The sequence below is a fragment of the Saccopteryx leptura genome, chromosome 1, assembly GCF_036850995.1.
Source record: "Saccopteryx leptura isolate mSacLep1 chromosome 1, mSacLep1_pri_phased_curated, whole genome shotgun sequence".
NCBI classification, from domain to species: Eukaryota; Metazoa; Chordata; class Mammalia; order Chiroptera; family Emballonuridae; genus Saccopteryx; species Saccopteryx leptura.
The window spans coordinates 233,260,493-233,270,921 of NC_089503.1; the positions used below are offsets into that span (position 1 = coordinate 233,260,493).

Consider the following 10,429-nt stretch of genomic DNA (forward strand, 5'->3'; position numbering starts at 1 on the left):
CTGCAGGCAAGGCCATATTCTGCTGAGAATCTGCCACCAACAAAAAAGAGGCCACCATCACCTAGAGAAAGCCAGATGCCACTTTCAGTCACTGCCTTCAGGTCTGTCATCTTTAGAGAGCCAGCCAGCATCCCTGGAAAAGAAGATGTCCTTTTGAAAGATGTTTCTGCTGTCCCAGAAAGGCTGGCCATACATCTGGCAAAAGGAGTCCCAGCCTCACAAGGAGGGGAGGCCACCACTTCCTCAGTCCCACCCTACTCTGGTGGAAACTCCGCCACCACATAGGGGAGAACTGCCCACAAATGAAGAGCTGGAGGTGGAGCCCTTGCCCTTGGAGAGGCAGCCACCACCCAGGGAGTGGCTGCCAGTGCCTGGTGGGAACCAAGTTCCACCTGCTCTGGTGGGGCAGCTACTCCTGCTTTGGGAGGAACAGTGATTGCTCAAGCTCAAGGAATGTCAACCAGCAAGCATGAGGCACTCTCCTGATGACAAAGGCTTCACATCCTTTGCTTTTTCTAACAAACCGGGGTCCATCTGATGCTGGGAAAAAATAGAAGTACAATAAATAAATAAAATGGTTAAATGTCAAAAGTGCTAAAAGAAACTACTGTTCAAAGGTAACCACAACTTCTATTATCAAAAGCCCCTTTACACACTAGATTTAGGTGCTACACAGCATGACAGTGCAGAATGCTGACCATGAGGCAGTTGTACCACAAAAAATATGAATTCTAAAGTAGCAGTGTACTCAGACAGCTACAGTGAGCCAAGCACAACATGGAAGGAAGGAAAAGGAAAGAAATCCAAGTACATGCCTTGTCCTTGCAAATTGTTTTACAGTATATTAAATCATAAGGAAGGAATTACTTGGCTTAAACTTTAAGAGGATCAAGTGCTATCTAACAAGGGTGATCCCTTAGTCCTTAACCATTTTTTCTTCATGTGTTATATTTTCTTCTCATGCTACCTTGGTAGAAAGCTTATTTACAAACCATACAGATGACTAATATCACTAATCATCTGAAAAATGCAAATCAAACCACAACGAGATATCTCACACCTGTTAGAACGACTATTATCAGAAAGATAAGAGATAACCAGTGTTGGCCAGGATATGAAGAAAAGAAAACATAATTCAAATATAAATAATATAAAGGGTTCTGAATAGAGCAGAAATATATTAAAGTCCATTCCAGGAAAGGCATCCAAACCACCCAGCTGACCAGGGCATGTAGAATTTGTAGGAAACAGGTGGTTGGAAAGAATAGGGAGAAGAAGGGAGGGAAATGCTTCCAGCATACTCACGACAGTATTCATTTAGATAAAAGTAGAAGGGCAGGAGACATGTTCAAGGCCAGGCCTTTCTTCGGTTTTCTTGCAAGTTAATAGAACATGTAGGTGAAAAACCACAGCCATTCACAAGTCAGGGAATCTAGGGTCAGCGGGAAGTTGGCGCACATGTGAGATGGAAACGTTAGTGTGTCTGAAGTTTTGTCATAGTTGAAGATCTTAGATGTTTATAATTTTTTATAATTTCACTTGTACAGCTTTCTACTTCTTTTATGTAAAATAATGCAATAGGCCTGACCTGTGGTGGTGCAGTGGATTAAGCGTCGACCTGGAATGCTGAATTCATCAGTTCAAAACCCTGCACTTGTCTGGTCAAGGCACATATGGGAGTTGATGCTTCCTGCTCCTCCCCCCTTTCTCTTTCTCTCTCTCTCTCTCTCTCTCTCTCTCTCTCTCTCTCTCTCTCTCTCCTCTATATAATGAATAAATTTAAAAAATTTTAAATAATGTAATAGTAAATATTAGTAAAAGAAACTGTTTCACCTATTCACAACTGTAAAACTACTTTTGCTCTACAGTGTATATATAAAACCCTAAAGATTCCATCACAAAACTATTAGAACTGATAAATAAATTTAGTAGAGTTTTAAGAAAACAAAATCAATATACAAAAATCAGTTGTGTTTCTAAACACTAACAGCTAGATATCAGAAACAGAAATTAAGAAAACAATTCCATTTACAATTGCATTAAAAAAATAAAATACCTAAAAATAAATTTAACCAAGGAGGTAAAAGACTATACACTAAATATTATAAAATATTATTGATGAAAGAAACTAAAGATGACACAAACAAATGGGAAGATATTCCACGCTCATGAATTAAAAGAATTAACATTGCTAAAATGTCCATACTACTCAAAGCAATCCACAGATTCAATGCAATCCCTTTACAAATTTCAAAGGTATTTTTTTCACAGAAATAGAGCAAACAATTTTAAAATGTGAATGAAATCACAAGACCCTAAATAGCCAAAGCAATCCTGCAAAAGAAAAACAAAGCAGAAAGCATCACACTTCTTGATTTCAAACTAGATTATAAGGTTACAATTATCAAAACAGTATGGTACTAGCATAAAAACAGACATGTATAGCAATAGAACATAACAAGAGTCCAAAAAACAAACAAACAAACAAACCACATGCATACATGGTCAATTAATTTACAAAACGGAGCCAAGAATATACAATGAAGAAAAAACACTTTCTTTAATACATGGTGCTGGGAAAAATGGACAGCCACATGCAAAGGAATGAAATGACCACACACAAAAGTTAACTCAGATTGGATTGAAGACATAAGCATAAGACCTGTAACCATAAATGTTCTACAAGAAAATATATATAGTAAGCTCCTTGACATAGTTCTTGGCAACAATTTCTTAAAAGCAACAAACACAAAAATAAGTATGACTACATAAAATTAAAAGCTTCTGCACAGCAAAGGAAACCATCAACAAACTGAAAATGCAATAAAGGGTTAACATCAAAAATATATTAAAAACTCATTTATTCAATAGGAAAAAAAATCAATTAAAAAATTGGCAAAAGGTCTGAATAGATGTTTTCCCAAAGAAGACATACAGATGGCCAATATCACTAATCATCTGGAAAATGCAAATCAAACCACAATGAGATATCTCACACCTGTTAGAACAACTATTATCAGAAAGATAAGAGATAACCAGTGTTGGCCAGGATATGAGAAAAAGAAAACATAGTGTACAGGTGGTGGGAATGTAAACTGATGCAGCCACTACAGAAAACCAGTATGGAGGGTCCTCAAATAATCAAAATAGAACATAGGATCCAGCAACTCCACTTCTGGGTATTTATCCAAAGAAAATGAAACCACTATCTTGAAAAGATATGAGTATCCTTGTGTTCATTGCTGCATTATTCACAATACCTGTAGCCAAGACATGAAAACAACCTAAGTGTTCCCAAATGAATGAATGAATAAAAAAATTGTGGTGTTGTGTGTGTTTACATATGTATATAAAATATTATTTAGCCATAAAAGGAAGGAAATCCTGTCACCTGAGATAACGTAGATGGACCTTGAATTTAGTGTACCTAGTAAAATAAGTCAGACAGAGAACGGCAAGTATCATATGCTCCCACTTGTATGTGGAATCTTTAAAAAAAAAAAAGGCAGAAACAAAACAAAACAGAATTCGTAGATACAGAGAACAGACTGGTAGTTTCCAGTGTCATAGAAAGGGAAGGTGGGTGAGATGGGTGAAGGTGGTCAAAAGTTTTACACTCCTAGCTATAAAATAAATAAGTCCTGGGGGGCAGTAAACAGCATGATGGGTATAGTTAATAAACTGTATTTCATATCTGAGGGTTGCTAAAGAGAGTACATCTTAAAAGCTCTCATCACAAGAAAAATATTTTAATTATATATGGCAATTCATGTTAACCTACAAAACATGATATTTTGTTTTATCCTGCGTTATCCACTGATCTACACTCTATGTTAAAATTGTACCTAATTAAAGAGTTTGCCTACTTCACTGGAAATAGCTCCATGTTAAATACTAGCCATGCTTCACTAAATTCTTTCTTTCGGGAAGTTTCAAGGGTGCGGTCAGCTCTTAGAACAGTAGCTTTCCAAGTGCGATGCCTGGACCAGCAGACACTTCCTAGAAATTCAAATACTTGAACCCTACAGCAGACCTGCTGAAGCAGCCTCTGACGGTGGGGCCCAGAGATGTAAGCTTGCACCAGCCCGTCAGCTGATTCTGACACTGAAGCTTAAGAACAACTGTTTTAGAAGGATCAGAAATTTTAATTCCCTCCCTGCTCCGTTGATTCTAAAAGCTGTATACACCTATTGTGTTTTCAAAACACCTCAAGAAACCTCTGTAGAGTTAGTACATAAATAATTTTTGTCAGAAGAGACAGTGGTATTTGCACATGGTTCTGTACAGTACCTGGTGAGAACAACAGACTGATGTCTGTTCTTTGCCAATGGGACTACCTGTATTTTCAAAAGATCGCAAGAACTTTGTCTTCACTTACTGAATCAGTGGTTACCGCTCCAGCAGAGGCAGCCTCATGCGACCTGCTCAGGCTCTGCAGGATACTAGATGAGACCACCAGAATCCTTCCCAATATAAGAGAGGAGTATGTGATCAGGGAGGTGAACATTCTCTAAGAATGTGCATTCACCACATGAAAATAATGCATTATCACAAAATGTTAATAAGACATAGAAAAACATCCATTTAAATGGAACTGCTGGAATTTCCAATGCAAGCTGTTACCTTGAACACACACATTCTTAGCTCCACTATGTCCCCAAACACAATTTAAAAAGAAAACAAAACCTTTTAGGTTTGTTTGTTTGTTTCAGGTACAAATGAAAAGGGACAAAGAGAAAGGAGAGGAGACAAACGCAAGAACATCTGGATAGCTGGAAAGCAGATAGAGGCTGGGCACTACCTTATAGCAGATCCAAACCCGCTGAATTTGGTCTGAATGCAGAAAACTGAAAAACAACTTAATTTCCATGACAGACCACCTCAAAGACTCTAGAGTTAAGAGTACTTGGTACTTTTGGAAGTCAAGGTGACTGCAGAGTTTAAATCAGCAGGAGTGGTTGAAAGTACTCTGCACAGGGGACTGGGCGGGAAACGCCAGGCCCCTGGACTGGCCTGAGAGAGCGGGCACCAGTGATGACAGACGCCTTACTGATAACGGAGGGATCACAGGAACGTTGACGGCGTCCTCCCCTCTTCGGGCTCCACAGTGCTGAGCGCCAGCCATCTGGGCAAGAGCGTCTTCTCCAGGTACTCGGACAGCTCGACGGAAACCAGCTGACACACTCGCGCTCACACTGGGTTCCAGGAGCCCCTCAGACTCCCTAGATCCTCGGAGGTGATCAAGGTCTAATCTATTTTTAAAATATGACTACAATCTTATTTGCCATTTTCACTCTCACTTTCTCAGAAATATACAGCGAAGGTTTACACATTTTAAGATTTTGAAAGCAGAAACAATGGTGGGTCCAGCTGTCCTCTGTTAAGCTGGATATTAAAAAGAGTGATACAATGTAAAATAATGTCACTCTTTCAGTTTTTTGTTTTTGAAAAATAACATTATTTTTCATGATGGTATGTTACTTTTATTAAAATGTAACGTGCTTACTCTATTTTTAATGAATTAATATTTTTAACCCAGTTTACATTTCTACCACAATAAATAACATAGATGCAACCCACATAAACAAAAGTCATTTGGGGGGTCCTTAATCATTTTTTATCATAGAAAGGGGTCCTAGACCAAAACATGCATGGACAAATAAGTTTAAAAAATGACACTATGGATCCTGCCAGTGAAAGCATATGTCCCCATCACCCCACAATGAACACCACCGACAACAGACCCTACCTATGTACACAGAGCTTCCAATTTGCTTTTAAAAATCTTGTTATTTTAAAATGAAATAAAGGTACAAAGAACCCTCACATAAAATGAATACAAAGTGTAGTGATTTATCTTGAGGCTAACACTTTTGTAACCACCATCCAGGTTCAGAAAGAGAACTTTGCCAGTTACCCCAGAAGCCCCTCCCCCTGTCCCATAGATACTGGAGTTCAGTCTTGCCCCTGGTTTGTTGTTTTAACATGGTAAAATATATACAACATAAAATTTATTGTTTTAGTCCTTTTTTAAGTGCAAGATTTACCTTGTCCCTGGTTTAAAATTCAATTCTTTTTAAAGTCTTTTTTTTTAATCTATACATTCCCCTCCATTTCTTTTGTTTTCTTTTATTTGTTCTTTCAATTTATTTGTTGCGGAAACCAGACAGCTGAGCCTTAGAGTGTCTTACAGCCTGGATTTTACTAATTCCTACTCATGGTGCAATTCCCCTTCCTCTGTTCTCAGTGCCTCCTGTGAATCAGCAACTAGATCGAAAAGTAGATCCAGAGACTTCATCAGGCCTGAGTTCAACCCAATCTGCTTTCCAATGCCCCACCTTTGAGTATAAAGAGACAGCCAAGGCTCACAAAAGATTTCAAGACTGCATCTAACATGATAACTTCCAGAAGTTTGGTTTCACTAACAGAGCACACAAAAGAAAGGCGAGATCCACAAGGAGATGACAGCCATGTTTCACTGCTGTTTGCCCTTAGGTCCTTCAACTTTTACACACTTAGTACGTTTCCTTTTAAACATCCTAGACATCTGCTTTGATTGCAAATGAAATCCACATGTGAACAAATAAATGGCTTATCTTTTAACTGTCCCCCATATTCCCTTAAATAGAAAAAAAGGGTAACTGTCTCTTCATAGCCTGTTTTGGCCACAGTTGTCCCACGTATGGTTTTAAAAACAATCTTCAACTTGATGTTCTTAGATCCTTTCTTGAAGTACAACTAATTATGTTATTAAATTCCTACTGATATTGCCGATAGATTCCACAAGATAAGGTTGGTAACTGAGCTGCTGACAACAGGGAGAAGTTCTTTAGCAAACTGAGGACCATTCGGAAATTATGCAGAGGCAAACATTGTCAACAAAATACCAGCTGCTTCAATTAAAACTGAAGAATGCCACCTCTCATGGCTGACCCAGCTATGGACACTGGTCCATTTCTTCCTGCCAGGATGGTTCCTATTAAGACTCCACTATTGGCAGAATTCCAGGGGTCATGCTTCCCTCTGACTTCAACCATGCTGTAGTCCATCATAGAAAACAGACCATTCCAAATGGCAGTGAAACCTCCAAACTGGGAAGCCCTCGTTTTAACAGCTGTCAAACTGCCTCATAGTCTATGGTTTACTCCCAATTGAGAATTGCAAAAAACTTCAAAAAATACCACCACCTATTGTACCCATCATAGAGGTGCCACCACAGTCATCCACAGTTTTCCAGGGGCCAGCCTCTTGTACACACACCTCCATCCTAACTCCTGAGACAAACTTAGAAGTAACAAAGAAACCCATCCTTTTCCCATACAAATGAGCTCCCCTACAACTAAAAGCAGATTTTTCAGCAGAAAGTTTTCAGGTCAGAAAGGAGTGGCACGATACAGTCAAAGTGATGAAAGGAAAAAAGAATTCCAACCAAGAATGCTCTACTGGGCAAAGTCTCACTCAGAATTAAAGAAAGCCCTGGCCAGTGGCTCAGTGGATAGAGTTTTGGCCCAGTGTATGGATGTATCGGGTTCAATTCCAGTCAGAGCACATAGGAGAAATGACCATCTGCTTCTCCCCCCTCTCTTTATCCCTTCTCTCCCTCTTCCCTTCCCACAGATAGTGGCTCAATTGGTTCGAGTGTGGCCCTGGGTGCTGAGAATAGCTCTATTGGAGCACATCAGTTTCAGGTGCTAAAAATAGCTCAGTACTCGAGTATCAGCCACAGATGGGGTTGCCAGGCCAATCCTGGCCAGGGAACATGTGGGAATCTGCCTCACTATCTCCCTACTTCTCACCTAAAAAAAAAAAAAGTTAAATGAAAGATAAAGAGGTTTCCAGACAAGCAAAATCCTCACCACTAGACAGATATCATTCAACATTTTAAAGAAAATTCTTTACCTGAAACAAAAAGATGCTAATTAGTAATAGGGAAACATAGGAAAGAATAAATCTCATTGGTAAAAGTAAATATATAATTCATAAAACTCTAATGGGGTAGATTATTTGGATTATTCTCTAATATAGGTAGTATGAAGCTTAAAAGACAAAAAACTAATAACAACTGCAATAATTTTTAAGAAATACACAGGATAAAATGATATAAATTGTGACATTAAAAAATTAAAATGTGCCTGAGTAGGCAGTGGTACAGTGGATAGAGTGCTGGCCTGGAATGCTGAGGAACCAGGTTTGAAACCCCGAGGTCACTGGCTTGAGTGCAGGCTCACCCAGCTTGAACACAGGCTTACCAGTTTGAATGTGAGGTGATTCTATGTATAGAATGTGAGCGTGGGATCATAGATATGACCTCAAGTTCACTGGCTTGAATCTCAAGGTTGCTGGCTTGAGCCCAAGGTCACTGGTTTGAGCAAAGGGTCACTGTCTTAGCTGGAGCCCCCAGATCAAGGCACATATTAGAACGCAATCAATGAATAACCAAGGTGATGCAACTATGAGTGGATGCTTCTCATCTCTCTCCCTTCCTGTCTGCCTGTCTTTCTCACTCACAAATAAATAAATAAATAAAATATGTGATGGGAAATTAAAAATATAAAGTTTTAAAATATATCCAAAGCTAAGTTGTTATCAACCCTAAATTTGCTGTTTTATATATAAATTGTCTTATGTAACCTCATGGGAACCACAAAGTAAACACCTGTAGTAGATATACAAAAGACAAAAATAAATGACTCTAAGCATATTACTACAAAAAACTCATGAAATCATAACAAAAGATGGCAATGGAAGAAAAAACAAAGAAATTACAAAACGGCCAGAAAAAATTAAGAAAATGGCAATAATTACATACCAATCAATTATTACATTAAATGTAAATGAGTTAAATTCTCCAAGACATAACATGACTGAATGGATTAAAAATACCAGAACCATTCATATGCTACCTACATGAGATTCACTTCAGCTGTAAGGACACAAAATGACTGAAAGTAAAAAGATAGAAAAAGACATTCCATGCAAATGGAAACCAAAAATAAGCCAGTGTAGCTATACTTTATCAGACAAAACAGAGTTTAAGACAAAGACTCTACTAAGAGGAAAAGGTTATTATATAATGATAAAAGCATCATTCCAAAAAGAGAACATAACTTTAGTAAATACATATGCACCCAACATAGGAGCACTTACATAAATGAAACAAATATTGACAAACATAAAGGGGAAAACTGAAAGTATTTATAATATCAGGGAACTTTAATGCCCTGAGTACATCAATAGACAGATTATCTAGACAGAAAATCAGTAAGAAAACATGGCCTTAAATGACAAATTAAACCAGATTGACATAAAAATATACAGAACACCATCCAAATGCAATGGAAGGTACATTCTGCTCAAGCATACATGGAATATTCTCCTGGACAGATCATATGTTAGGCCACAAAAGAAGTCTTAATAAGTTTAAGATTGAAATCATATCAAGCATCTTTACTGACAACCATGATATAAAAGAAAATTGATTACAACAAAACTGGAAAAATCACAAATATGTATAGATTAAACAGCATGCTATAAAACATCCAATATATCAAAGAAGAAAACAGAAGGGAAATGAAAAAATACCTTGAGACAAGTCAAAATAGAAAGACAACATACAAAAACTTATGGAATGCAACAAAACAATTCTAAGAGGGAAGTTTATAGTGATAAAGGAACAAAAAAAATCTCTAACACTCTAAGAAACTAGAAAAATAACAACAAACAAAGCCCAAAGTAAGTAGAAGGAAGAAAATAATAAATATCAGAAAAGATAAAGTATAAAAAATATTTTAAAAAATCAAAGAAACCAAGAGCTGGTTCTTTGAAGAGATAATCAAGACTGATAAACTTTTAACCAGACTCAACAGAAAAAAAAGAGGAACCAATAAAATCAGAAATGAAAGAGGAAAAGTAACAACTGATGCCACAGAAATACAAAAAATCATAAGAAAATATTACAAACAACTACATGCTAACAAATTGGACAATCTGGATGAAACGAATAAATTCCTAGAAACATAATCTTCCAAAACTGAATCAGGAAGAAACAAAATCTGAATACACCACTTACAACCAACAAAATCAAAGCAGTAATAAAAAACCTTCAATAAACAAATGTTCTGTACTGGATGGTCTTATAGGTAAATTTTACCATTCAAAGAAGAACCAACACCTATGATTCTCAAACTATTCCAAAACATTCAAGAGGAGAAAAAATCTCACAAGCTCATTTTACAAGGCTAGCATTCCTTATTTAAAAACTATATAAAAACATTCCAAGAAAGAAAATTATAAGCCAATCATGATGAACAAGTAGCAAAAATTCTAAACAAACCAAATTCAGCAATACATTAAAAAGATCATATACCATAGTCAAGTGGGATTTATTCCTAGGATGCATGATGATTCAACATCTGCAAATCAATTAACC

The 10,429-nt window shown here is 37.3% G+C and overlaps 1 pseudogene; it reads right to left on the minus strand.

Annotated features, from left to right (window-relative positions):
- Positions 1-6,758: 6,758 nt before the first annotated feature.
- LOC136389157 (mitochondrial import inner membrane translocase subunit Tim17-A pseudogene) lies at positions 6,759-7,266 on the minus strand (annotated as a pseudogene).
- Positions 7,267-10,429: the final 3,163 nt, after the last annotated feature.